Source organism: Asterias rubens, chromosome 4, assembly GCF_902459465.1.
Source record: "Asterias rubens chromosome 4, eAstRub1.3, whole genome shotgun sequence".
Lineage (NCBI taxonomy): Eukaryota > Metazoa > Echinodermata > Asteroidea > Forcipulatida > Asteriidae > Asterias > Asterias rubens.
In genome coordinates this window covers 10,901,348-10,913,835 of record NC_047065.1, presented here as the reverse complement: position 1 = coordinate 10,913,835, position 12,488 = coordinate 10,901,348, and the positions used below count along the sequence as shown (strand labels likewise).

The 12,488-nt window shown below is 37.7% G+C and overlaps 1 long non-coding RNA gene across 1 annotated transcript; it reads right to left on the bottom strand.

Annotated features, from left to right (window-relative positions):
• Window positions 1-1,073: 1,073 nt before the first annotated feature.
• Window positions 1,074-8,588, bottom strand: LOC117289421. The gene is made up of 3 exons (XR_004518942.1): window positions 8,031-8,588; window positions 3,845-3,984; window positions 1,074-3,329 (listed from the first exon to the last, which is right to left on the bottom strand). It is a non-coding gene; the product is annotated as an uncharacterized LOC117289421 (long non-coding RNA).
• Window positions 8,589-12,488: the final 3,900 nt, after the last annotated feature.

Here is a 12,488-nt window from a genome sequence, read left to right as displayed (position 1 = left end):
ACGCGGCGTTAATATAGTAAACATGAAACAATCACTAAAACATATTTTTAAATCCTCCAAAGCATCGTATCACGCGCACACTAATGACTACTGCAAAAGACAGTTTAGGCGGGAAGGTAGCTCAAACAAGTTGCGCGGCACAAAGAGCGGCAATGTCAAGTCTTCTTCGGTTTTCCTGTCGCTCGAACTAGACGCCCACGGATGCAGCTATTTTACACGAACGCATAGAGAGAGAGCTAGCCCAGCCCCTTCTTGTGCCATATTTCTGCTAACAATCCAAGAATCGTTTTCACCCTTAAATACAAGAGCGCCCCTTGTGCAATAGTTTCGCCAACACTTAAAATACTTTGTAATTTTTTATACATTTGTAAGAATTAAATATTTCATATTTTTTAACTTTACTTTGTAAACTTTCTATATCTTTTTTAAATTTGGATTTATTATTTGTTTCATTTATACAATTTTTGTTATTTTATTCAATTTTATACATTTTGTCAACTTAAATTGTTTAATACTTAATCGACTAAAAATATTTTAAATTTTTTCCACTTTTTTTTAATTAATTAATAGACTTTACATGATTTTTTTATTTTTTATAATACAAAGAATTTACATAGATTTGGTAAAAAAAAATTCTTTTTTTTAATACATTTTTTTAATAAATTTTTTTAACTTTGTTTTATAATTAAAAGACTTAACATATTTTGGTAAAACTTTATACATTTTTATAATTAATAGACTTTACATATTTCGTACAATTTCTTAATTTTTTTTAAGTAATAGACCTTTAATATATGTATATTTATAAATGTTCAAACATTTACATGTCCATAGAAAAAGAGGAGAAAGGTATTAAAAGAAGCAACCGGAAAAAAAGGTTAGAACAAAGCCAATCAAAGTCTCTAGAAAACATTTGGTGGCTATGAACCATGAGAGTAAAGTGTTGACAGGATGGTCCAGGAAAGGAGAGAACGATTTTTTTTTAAATAGGTATGAGGAACCTGTGGAAATATATATTTATATAAAAACTATACATTTATATAGTATAATTATATATATTGCACTATATCCTATACAAATTTGTTTAATTTATACAATTAGTATAAGTAGTATTAGAGTGCGGCGCCTGTGGTTTATTTCATACTCAATATAGTAGCTCACAAAGATTTATAAGTTGGATTTACTGGAAGCCAATGTAAACTATGTCCGCACTGTAGTTATGTGAAGTGTTGTCATGCCTACCGCTAGGAGTCCTTAAGAAACCTGGAAAGTATCGAAGAAAAACCAGTACTCACAAAACATAGCACAGCGAAGCAAAACAGCACAGCACATAGGTCCACAAACAAGCACTCCCAACCGCGGCATATCGTCGAATCACTCAACCGTGCTGTGTGTAGGTTTCGGAGCAGAAATTTCCACTCAATCACGTGTTTACTTGAGAAGAACTATTGTAATACTTTCACAACTGGGCTATTCACATTCAATTTAGCCAAGGAGCATGCAAGCCCCACACCAAAATAACAAAGAAATTGGATTACAAAAGCGCTTTTCTTAATCACCGCGATCTTATAGCAGTAGCGATCAATGGAATCTTCACGGGCTTTTACTTTCTTCTGCGTTATGATTGGTCAGCTATGAAATGACGTACGAAGTCATACATCCATGGGCTAGTTTCATAAAGCTGTTAAAGGCACTATTTGTCTTTTTTAGCATATACCCCCCGGAAAGTAGACAATCGGACGTGAAATGAAAGTAACACAAATAATTACTCACTAATAAGACTCCCAAAGCACCAAAGTGCGCTCACTTTAGGCAGAACGCCCCCAAATTAACAAATTCTCGAGACTAAAGATTTGCATAAAAACGAATTTTAATCAATAACGTTTACTTCACGTCAGATTTTTGAAAAGTTCTTTTTTTTTCGCACCATGACTAGAACTACGTACCCAAAATACCCCCTTGCCAAATGTCGTTTCTGGTCAAATATTTAACAACAAAACCATACTGCGGATGTAAACATACATCCAGCCCCGGGGGCCACGAAGTACAAAGTGGCTCTCTAAAAAAGCTAACGACAGATAAAAAACGCTATTCTAACGACTAAACAAGAAACCCTTGAAATGAGTAAAAATCTTGTTCAATACAAACAGTGAGTGCTATCTTAATATCAAAATCGACAAATCTAATACTTATTACAAACAGAAAAGAGGTGAATGTCTTTACCGTTAGGGTGCATGGACATAATCGCTCCATATTTTCGACGGTATCTCAATAACACACACACCTTTTGCAAAGCAACGTTCACAACTAATATTTTTATTGTACATTTCTATATTTCAGATTTGCAAATTAGAGAAGGCAAACTCATTTTTGAACAGATACTAGTCATCTGCATTTCATAGATCCGATATAGACAGGTAAATATTTTAGTTCTCTATTCAAGAGAAAAGTCAACTGCATTGCATCGGCATACATATATTATATCCCAAGCTTATTATATGACATTTGTAAGAATGGATAATTCAGTCGGCACAAACGCCTGCAATTATATTATGTCTGAGCAAAATTACATCTTCCGTGCAACTGATTAGCAAAATTGGTCTACCATGGCCCCTTTCCCTCGTAGCCCAGGGCTGTATGTAACTCACCATAATCTTTACGTCTACAGTATTTTTGGTTGAGAAATATTTAACCGTATATGGAAACTTGGTAAGGTGGTAATTTGGGTACGTAGTTGAAGTCATGGTTACCATGTAGAAAATTGGACGTGAAACAAACGTTTTAAAAATAATTATTCACTCTGTGCAGAAGTGCCCCAAAGATTGCAAATTCTCGTGACTAAATATTTGCATAAATAATACTTATTCTAAAATGTTTACTTCACGTCCTGCAAAAACTTTTTTCGCACCATGACACCAACTACGTACCCAAAGAACCACGTTGCCAAAATTCGACACTGGTCAAATATTCTATAACAAAAACAACACCACGGATGTAAACATCTTAACAGTATCATCCAGCCCCGGGGGCCACGAAGTACAAAGTGGCTCTCTAAAAAAGCTAAAGACAGATACAAGAAAGCGCTATTTTACACGACCAAAGAAGTTATTGGTTTTTGTTTTGTGTCTGTGTATGGATCTAAGCGATGCAAGCCGACAAGGGAGGGAGCCTTTTTCGGCAAAATTGGGCAAGTTTTGAGTAATACCGCATCCGATGATCAACCTGCAGAGACCCTGCATCAAGTCGGTGGTGCTCAAAAAGACGTTTAAGCAAGCCTACTCCGAATGGTTGGCACGAAGAGTGTTTTCCAGACGTCAATATTAGCCATTCTGGAGAAAAATTCAAAGTACAAAGGTTATTTTCAACTCCAAGAAATGTTTTGGTCCACACATACTATACACCATAGGAAACCCCTATTCAAGGGCTACACGTTTATAATTCGTATAGTTTCGTATCTGTGGTATAATTCTGCGCAACAAGGGCGGGGAAAAAACTACCCCTCACCCCAAGGGAGAAAAATGCAAAAAAAAGTAATTTTCTCTTCAAATAATGACAGTACACGGAAGCCCGTATCATATCCAAGACATTATTGGATTCGCACATACTATACAACAACGGAAAGCCCTAATCAGGGGCTACAGTTTCGTGTTTTTGTTTTGTGTCTGTGGTTTGGATCTAAGCGCTGCAAGCCGACAAAGGAGGGAGCCATTTTCGGCAATTTTGGGCAAGTTTGAAAACGCCAGGAGACGGGGTGCCGAAAATGGTTGGCATACAAGTTCGCTCAGAGTCTGTGAACTTGACCATTATTCCTGAACTTGGTAGGCTAGAGAAATAATCTTGGTACCTGTGTGTGGCTTAAGTAATACCGCATCCGATGATCCGGAGACCCTGCATCGACTCCGTGGTGCTCAAAAAAACGTTTAAGCAAGCCTACTCCGAATGGTTGGGACGAAGAGTGTTTTCCGGACGTCAATATTAGCCATTCTGGAGAGAAATTCAAAGTACAAAGGTTATTTTGAACCTCAAGAAATGTATTGATCCACACATATTATACACCAGAGGAAAGCCCTATTCAAGGGCTACACGTTTATAATTATTTCGTGTCTGTGGCATAAATCTGCGCAACAAGGGCGGCGAAATAGCTAACCCTCACCCTAAGGGAGAAAAAGGCTAAAAAAGTAAGTTTCACTTCAAATAATGACACTACACGGAGGCCCATATCATATCCAAGACATTATTGGATTCGCACATACTATACACCAACGGAAAGCGCTAATCATGGGCTACAGGTTCGTGTTTGTGGTTTTGTGTCTGTGGTTTGGATCTAAGTGATGCAAGCCGACAAAGGAGGGAGCCATTTCGGCAATTTTTGGCAAGTTTGAAAACGCCAGGAAACGGGTAGCCGAAAATGGTTGGCATACAAGTTCGCTCAGAGTCTGTGAACTTGACCATTATTCCTGAACTTGGTAGGCTAGAGAAATAACCTTGGTACCTGTGTGTGGCTTGAAATTTACCGCATCCGATGATCAAGTTGCGGAGACCCTGCATCAACACCGTGGTCCTCAAAAAAACGTTTAAACAAGCCTACTCCGAATGGTTGGCACGAAGAGTGTTTTCCGGACGCCAATATTAGCCATTCTGGAGAGAAATTCAAAGTACAAAGTTTATTTTGAACCCCAAGAAATTGTTTGATCCACACATACTATACACCAGAGGAAAGCCCTATCCAAGGGCTACACGTTTATAACTGTTTCGTATATGTGGCATAAATCTGCGCAACAAGGGCGGCAAAAAAGCTCCCCCTCACCCTAAGGGAGAAAAAGGCTTAAAAAGCAAGTTTCTCTTCAAATAATGACACTACACGAAGGCCCATATCATGTCCAAGACATTAATGGATTCTCACATACTATACACCAACGGAAAGCGCGTATCATGGGCTACAGTTTCGAATGTTTGTTTTGTGTCTGTGGCTTGGATCTAAGCGATGCAAGTCGACAAAGGAGGGAGCCATTTTCGGCAATGTTGGGCAAGTTTGAAAACGCCAGGAAACGGGGTGCCGAAAATGGTTGGCATACAAGTTCGCTCAGAGTCTGTGAACTTGACCATTATTCCTGAACTTGGTAGGCTAGAGAAATAATCTCGGTACCAGTGTGCGGCTTGAAAAATACCGCATCCGATGATCAATTTGCGGAGACTCTGCATCAACTCCGTGGTCCTCAAAAAAACGTTTGAACAAGCCTACTCCGAATGGTTGCCACGAAGAGTGTTTTCCGAACGTCAATATTAGCCATTCTGGAGAGAAATTCAAAGTACAAAGGTTATTTTAAACCCCAATAAATTATTTGATCCACACATACTATACACCATAGGAAAGCCCTATTCAATGGCTACACGTTTATAATTGTTTCGTGTATGTGGCATAAATCTGCGCAACAAGGGCGGCAAAAAAGATACCCCCCATCCTAAGGGAGAAAAAGGCTAAACAAGTAAGTTTCTCTTCAAATAATGGCATTACACGGAGGCCAATATCATATCCAAGACATTATTGGATTCGCACATTCTATACACCAACAGAGATCCCTAACAGGGGCTACAAATTCATGTATTTGTTCCGTGTCTGTAACATGTACCTAAGCGATGCAAGCCGACAAAGGAAGGAGCCCTATTCTTATCCAAGACATTTTTGGACTCGCACATACTATTCTCCACCGGAGAGCCCTGATAAAGTGCTACAATTTATGACCTACATGATGCAAGCCGACAAAAAAGGTAAAATTATTTCTCCAACTTCGGGCAATGTTGACAATATCAGGGGTAGAGGGTTGCATACAAGTTTATCTGTGAACCTGACCATAAATCCTAAAATGTGTATGCCAGAGAGAAAAATCTTGGTACCTGTGACGGGTCAATTGTGCTCAAAAGGACGTTTAAGCAAGCCTACTTTTGGCCAGTATTTTCAATTATATTTATTCATGCCTAGGCCCAGATAGTAGTGCAATTAAGACAACGTTCACTAATTAAATGCAACCGTTTCTTGAAACCATCAAACACAAAGTATCGGAAATGTATACAAATTTCCGTTTTCGCCTATATTTTCACTAGTTTATGTGTGCACACGCCCTGAAAATTGTATAATATTTATGTCACTGTCACACCGAATTTTCATGCAGGTGTCTCTTGAAACCCTACAAAATAAAGCATCTAAGGTGACATTAAAGTTAAATTCATAAATACCTCAGACAGTTTCGCTATTCCTGGTTTCGCTTATTGGTGGAGAGCGCGTCACGTAGGTGTGCATAAACCTTCTGTTAATGCACAGTAAAAAGTGTTAACAACATGGGCGTGACACGCGAGCTTACAACAGTTTCAGTTACAACAGTTTCTTCATTCCTGTTGGTCGAGAGCAACGTCCAGGACAGTTGTGCCACATCACGCGATACGCGTGACGCGCACAGCATTCCCTTATAAGGAGTTGTTTACCCGAGGGCGGCGGAGGGCCTTACTATTTTATAGCTGGAGGGGTGTTGTGTTGAAAGAAATAATTGAAAATTAAAAATTTTGCATTTATTTTACTTTTTGACCAAAGGTGTTTGTGTTTTTTGACCGAAAAGGTATTTATAAATGGGAATCAAAGTGTGTTGAATCGGTTTTCAACTAGTGGTTTTAACCCGCCGAGGCCTGGTTCAAGAACCAGGCCTCGCCTTGGACCGGTCACCACTAGAACGGAAGATGTTAGAGATGGGTGCAAAATTATGATATCTAGTTGATGGGGGCTTAAGTATTTACTAAACTTAGTTAAATAAGTATAACGTCACGTATTACAGTGCACTGTAAGTTATTGAAATAATTATGTCACTGCCCCTGTTGACAGGCTTTAAAAAAGGTGCAATCATTATTGCAATAATTTGTAGTGGCTTGTAATTATACGCACGCAATCTTAATTAAACAATTTAATTAAATTATACCGGAACCCCCATGATAGGGCTAGGGATAACAATTTTGTAAAGTTTGGAACCTCCTTAACAATTCCGACCTAGTGGTGCTCAGTCCAAGACGTCAAACATAATTTGAAGACGCAGTCATTGTTGCATTACTTGTTAGTGCATAATACGCGCGTAACTCTAAATATACAAATTCAATAAAAATGTATTTGCTTCTTTGATACTTTGAATATTGTTGATACATTATTCGGGAGGGTTACCTTGTGTAAGAGACATATGACAATGATATAAATTATTCTGCAACTATCAGGGCGTGTACACACATACACTTGTGGAAATAGAGGCGAAACGGCAATTTTGAATTCATGCAATTATGCATATTATTTTCCGTGATTCCTTTTTTCTACATGATACTTTGTTTTGGGTTGTTTCAAAATTGATGAAAGTGAAAATGATATAACTTTTACTACTATCAGGGATTATGTATACATACATACATTGATGTAAATAGAGGCGAAATGACAACTTTAAATTTATGAAAATTATGCATATCTTCCCTGCTTGCTTTTTTCCTACTTTTTCGATGTGCTGTTATGGAGGGTTTAAAGAGACTGTTGCAATTTCGTCTACAGGTCAAGCCATTTTTTTTTGGCCTTTAAAGACTAGACTATTTGGCGTATAACGGGCTGACTGAAATCTTCTAGCGCCTCCTTAGCTTACACCTGGTAATGCTTCAATGAACTAGGAAAGGTAGTAAGATCTGTATAGGACCCTTTGTACTGTAAATCCGTACACTGTATTTAGTAATACGAAAGTGTAAGGCCGCCAGGTCTATAGGAATGGCAACTATTACCGCGCTGCTGCATTCTTGCAGCCAACGCCCAGTCATAGCATTATGTCCTCCACCGAACAAAAAACAATTTTCATTCTCCTTTGCTTTGCGTATAGGCATGAAAAAATAGTGTTCTGTATCGGGCGACATAAAAATTACACTGACACATCAGTCCGACTCCAAAGCCTGGGTAGCAGCCGCCTTGACCACTTGAACATTGAAGAAGAATATCGATTAAGCATTTTTAGTTTCATTACCTCGAAAAAGATCACAGTTTGCAGAAAGTGTCTTGTAGCCATCTTGGCATCTACGGTCTTTCTTAGCTCCAATTCCTTCTTGGATGCCTCCTCTGATGCTAAAACTCTTTGTCTGTCCTCTGAGGAAATGCTTGTTTTCTCTCCTCTCTCGAGACGTTGGATGATGGTTATCCGACCAGATTTGCTTGTATCAGTTTTCCCAACCGAATTTCCAACTGTCCGCAGAAATGAAAACGGTGCTATTTTCTCGCTGTTGTAAGCTGTTGTGCCTCTCCCGCTCGAAGCTCTTTGAATCTTACATCAGCCTCGTTTGTTGTTGCGTTTGCGTCAGTGTAAACCCCAATCGGCTCCTCTTTTTTATACATCGTTTCTCGATAGTACTGATTTACTAATGTAAGGTATCGACGTGTATCCTCTGGCGTATAGCGGTATATATTCTTCTAGCGCCTCTTCTATACAGGGTTATGCTTCATTGAACTAGGAATGTCAACTATTTCCTTGACTTGTTATTGGAATCAATGGATGATGTAAGATTCTCTGTATAACAACGGGACAAACTTCAAGATGTCCCACAGCTTTCATGAGCAGTTGGCAAGGCACCAATTCGTTTTAAGATGTGGAAGGATGGACTAATAAATATGAGTATCGAGTAGGCCTACATACAGTGCTAACACACATCGGTGTGTGTGGGTAAAAACAAAATGAATATTCTTTATCCCCGCTGCAAATTTAACATTAATAAATCGTTTGCAGTACCCGCTGCTAAAACATAGGGTTCGAACTGACTCTAGTATAGCCACCGGGCAATCTCTGTGGTTTAGTTGGTATGACACTGCTCTAGAATTTCAAGGGTCGTGGGTTCGAGTCTCACCCGAGTAATATGCATGTGATTTAATCACGGAACTTGGGTAAGTACTGAGTTTACACATCTGTGTGTAAGTGTAAAAATCCTCATGTCGCACCCCACTTTGGTGGATCTGGAACCTGAGATCCGATCTGGGCCCAATCTCATAAAAAACCTTTAAAACACCCTTGTCACACGAAGTTGTGTGCGTTTAGACGGTTGATTTCGAGACCTCAAGTTCTAAACTCGAGGTCTTGAAATCAAATTCGTGGAAAATTACTTCTTTCTCGAAAACTATGGCACTTCAGAGGGATCCGTTTCTCACAATGTTTTATACCATCAACCTCTCCCCACTACTCGTTACCAAGAAAGGTTGTGTGCAAATAATTATTTTGAGTAATTACCAATAGTGTCCACTGCCTTTAACGGCAGATTTTGCGCTTACTGTGTGATTTCCATTTTAAAGCAAATGCAATCCCTAGGGCCCTACTACTTGGAATAAACACTTGGCTGCTTTAACCCATCGCGTAAAGGCACTGGACACTTTGGTAGTTACTCAAATAATTGTAAGCAAACAACCTAACTTTGTATAAAACCAGCAATGAAGAGCTGTTGACAGTATAAAGTGTTGTGAGAAAAGGTTTTCTCTGAATGAAGAAGCGTAGTTTTTGAGAAATAGGTAATTTCTCACTTAAATGTTTGAATTTAATTTGAGACCTCAATTATGAGGTCTGTAATTCAAGCATCTGGAAACACAAAACTTGTGCGACAATGTTTTTTCCCCTTCTTTTCTTCCATTAATCTCTCGCAACTTCGACGACCAATATTGAGTTTAAATTTTCACATGAAATTATCATTTTATGCATTTCTTAAAATAGACCAAGTGAGAAGACTGGGCCAAAATTCATGGTTGCTTAATACCGTGCACAGAATCGGCGCTTACGGAAGCAGGGAATTATGAACTAACCTCAAACGTATTTCAAAGGTTAGCGGCGAATTTTGGCTTACGTGCGTGTGTGTACTCTACGTTACTAGACATTTTACGATTACAAGGCGTAACTCGGCGCTTGCAAGTTAGCGGGGAATCGTGATCGTAAGCGCAGAATTCGGCGGTAAGCAGAGCCATGAAATTGGGCCCTGGTCTTTGACAATTACCAAAGGTGTCCAGTGCCTTAAATATGGAAGCATTGCTAGATAATAATTTCCCCAATCACTCTTAATTCCTGGTTAAATCTCTTTACAACAGATTAATGGACAGGTTCGAGGTCCTTTCAAAATTTGGAATAAGTGGAAAGCGTAATTCCGAAAGGATGTTAGTTGCAGAGTGTTATATATTGTATTTCTTCAATGGTTCGAGGTTAATGATGTTTTTATCTAGATTGAACCGTTTTTAACCATAATAATGAGGATATGGTGCACTTATTTTGTCAACTGGCCATAAGTTTTTCATTTTTGGAAAAAAGTAAGTAAGAATAAGTTTTATATTAAAATCTAATATTGATCTTCTGAATATATTATCATGTTTGGTTACAATTTGTTTAAAGGCACTTGACACGTTTGGTAGGTGTATCTCAACATATGCATAACATACATGTAACAAACCAGTGAAAACTCGAACTCATTGATCGTCAAAGTTGCGAGAGAATAATGGAGGAAACAACACCCTTGTCGCACAAGTTGTGTGCTTTCAGATGCTTGAATTCAAGACATCTTCATTGCTCGTTACCAAGTAAGTTGTTATTTTTTTTTTACAACTATTTTGAATAACTGCCAGTGTCGTGAGCTTTTAACCAAGATTTGTTTAAAAAGTAATTGATTTTCCTAGGCGAGCAATACATTTATACCGATTTAGAATTGACCCAATCTCTCAATCTTTCAAGACAAATTATGGAGAGACTGGAAATTAATCAGAAAGACTGAATGCTTTTATAGTAAGTGGTCTTTGATAAGGAATCAAATCAAACCCTCTCCTACAATATTTTGCTTTGTATCCAAGTCTTCTTTGTTGTTAAATTAATTCCAAATTCATTTAGCTTATTTTTTTTTCTGTCTCTCTTCTCTCCTATTGTTTATTTATTTATTTGTTTATTTTTATTTGTTGTGTATTCAGTGTTGTTTTGTGAAAAAAATCTATTAAGATAACTTTTTGGTTGCTTAAAGGCAGTGGACACTTTTGGTAATTACTCAAAATAATTATTAGCATAAAACCTTACTTGGTGACGAATAATGGGAACAGGTTGACAGTATTAAACATTGTGAGAAACGGCTCCCTCTGAAGTATTGTAGTTTTCGAGATAGAAGTATTTTTCCACGAATTTGATTTAGATGTTGAGGTCTCGAAATCAAGCATCTGATAGCACACAACTTCGTGTGACAAGGGTGTTGTTTCTTTCAATATTATCTCGCAACTTCGGCGACCGATTGAGCTCAAATTTTCACAGCTTTGTTGATTGAACCGATCAGAATGATTTTAGTAAGATTTCAAGTCCTTTCCTGCATACAAGATACAAGGCACTTGGCATGTAAGGCAAAATCAACCAAATAAATGTGGCGGTTCAACAATATACATGTAAAGCCTACCACCGTATCAATTGTTTGTTAAAATTAATTTCATTATTCTCATTTCTAAGATTTTAAAGATACCAAATAAGCCGCACAGATAGATTAAATGCGATTTGTTGTCTACCTTGAAACTCAGATACACGGCATCCTATACGCAGGATAAAATGGTAAGACATTGTTTCATGACTTATTTAAGTGTGAAACAATATCAGGGTGATAGTAAAATAGTGAAAGTGGCCTTTGAATAAAAGTTTTTTATCTTAAAAGAACATGCCTACGTTTATAACCAAAGAGGGGTTGTGGCCCAAAGATTAAAAGTTAACATGTTTTTTAAACTGGTTAAAAAATGACTTTATTTACAGAGTTAAAACAAAGACTTGGCATTTGGCATCTTGTGAATGGCAAGACTTTCAGCAGATCAAGCCAGAAATACAATCTTATTACATTTTAATGCATAAAGACGGAGGACAAGTTGCATCAAACATTATTAAACTAGCCTCTACATTTGAAATGTTCAAAGGCACTGGACACACTTGGTTATTGTCAAAGACCAGTTTTCTCATTGGTGTATCTCAAAATATGCTTAAAATAACAAACCTGGGAAAATTTGAAATCAATTTGTCATCGAGCTTGCAAGATAATAATCAAAGAAAAAACACCCTTGTCGCAAAAGTTGTGGGCTCCAGTTGCTTGAATTCGAGACATCAGCCGATAACTCAGCTGAGGTCTGGAATTCAATGCAAATATTTTTGCGAGAAATTACATCTTTCTCAAAAAAGACGTTACTTCAGAGAGATCCGTTTCTCACAATGTTTTATACCATAAACAGCTCTCCATTGCTAACAATTATTTTAGGTAATTGCCATAAATGTCCAGTGCCTTTAAAAAAAAACAGAAAAAAATGTGAATTAAAATACATTGATTAATTTTTTCAATCTAACCTTGTCATGGTAAAGACACTGAACGCATTTTGGTAATTGTCAAAGACCAGTCTTCTCACTTGGTGTATCTCAACATCTTGAACTCAACTGTTCATACTATGAAGTTGCGAG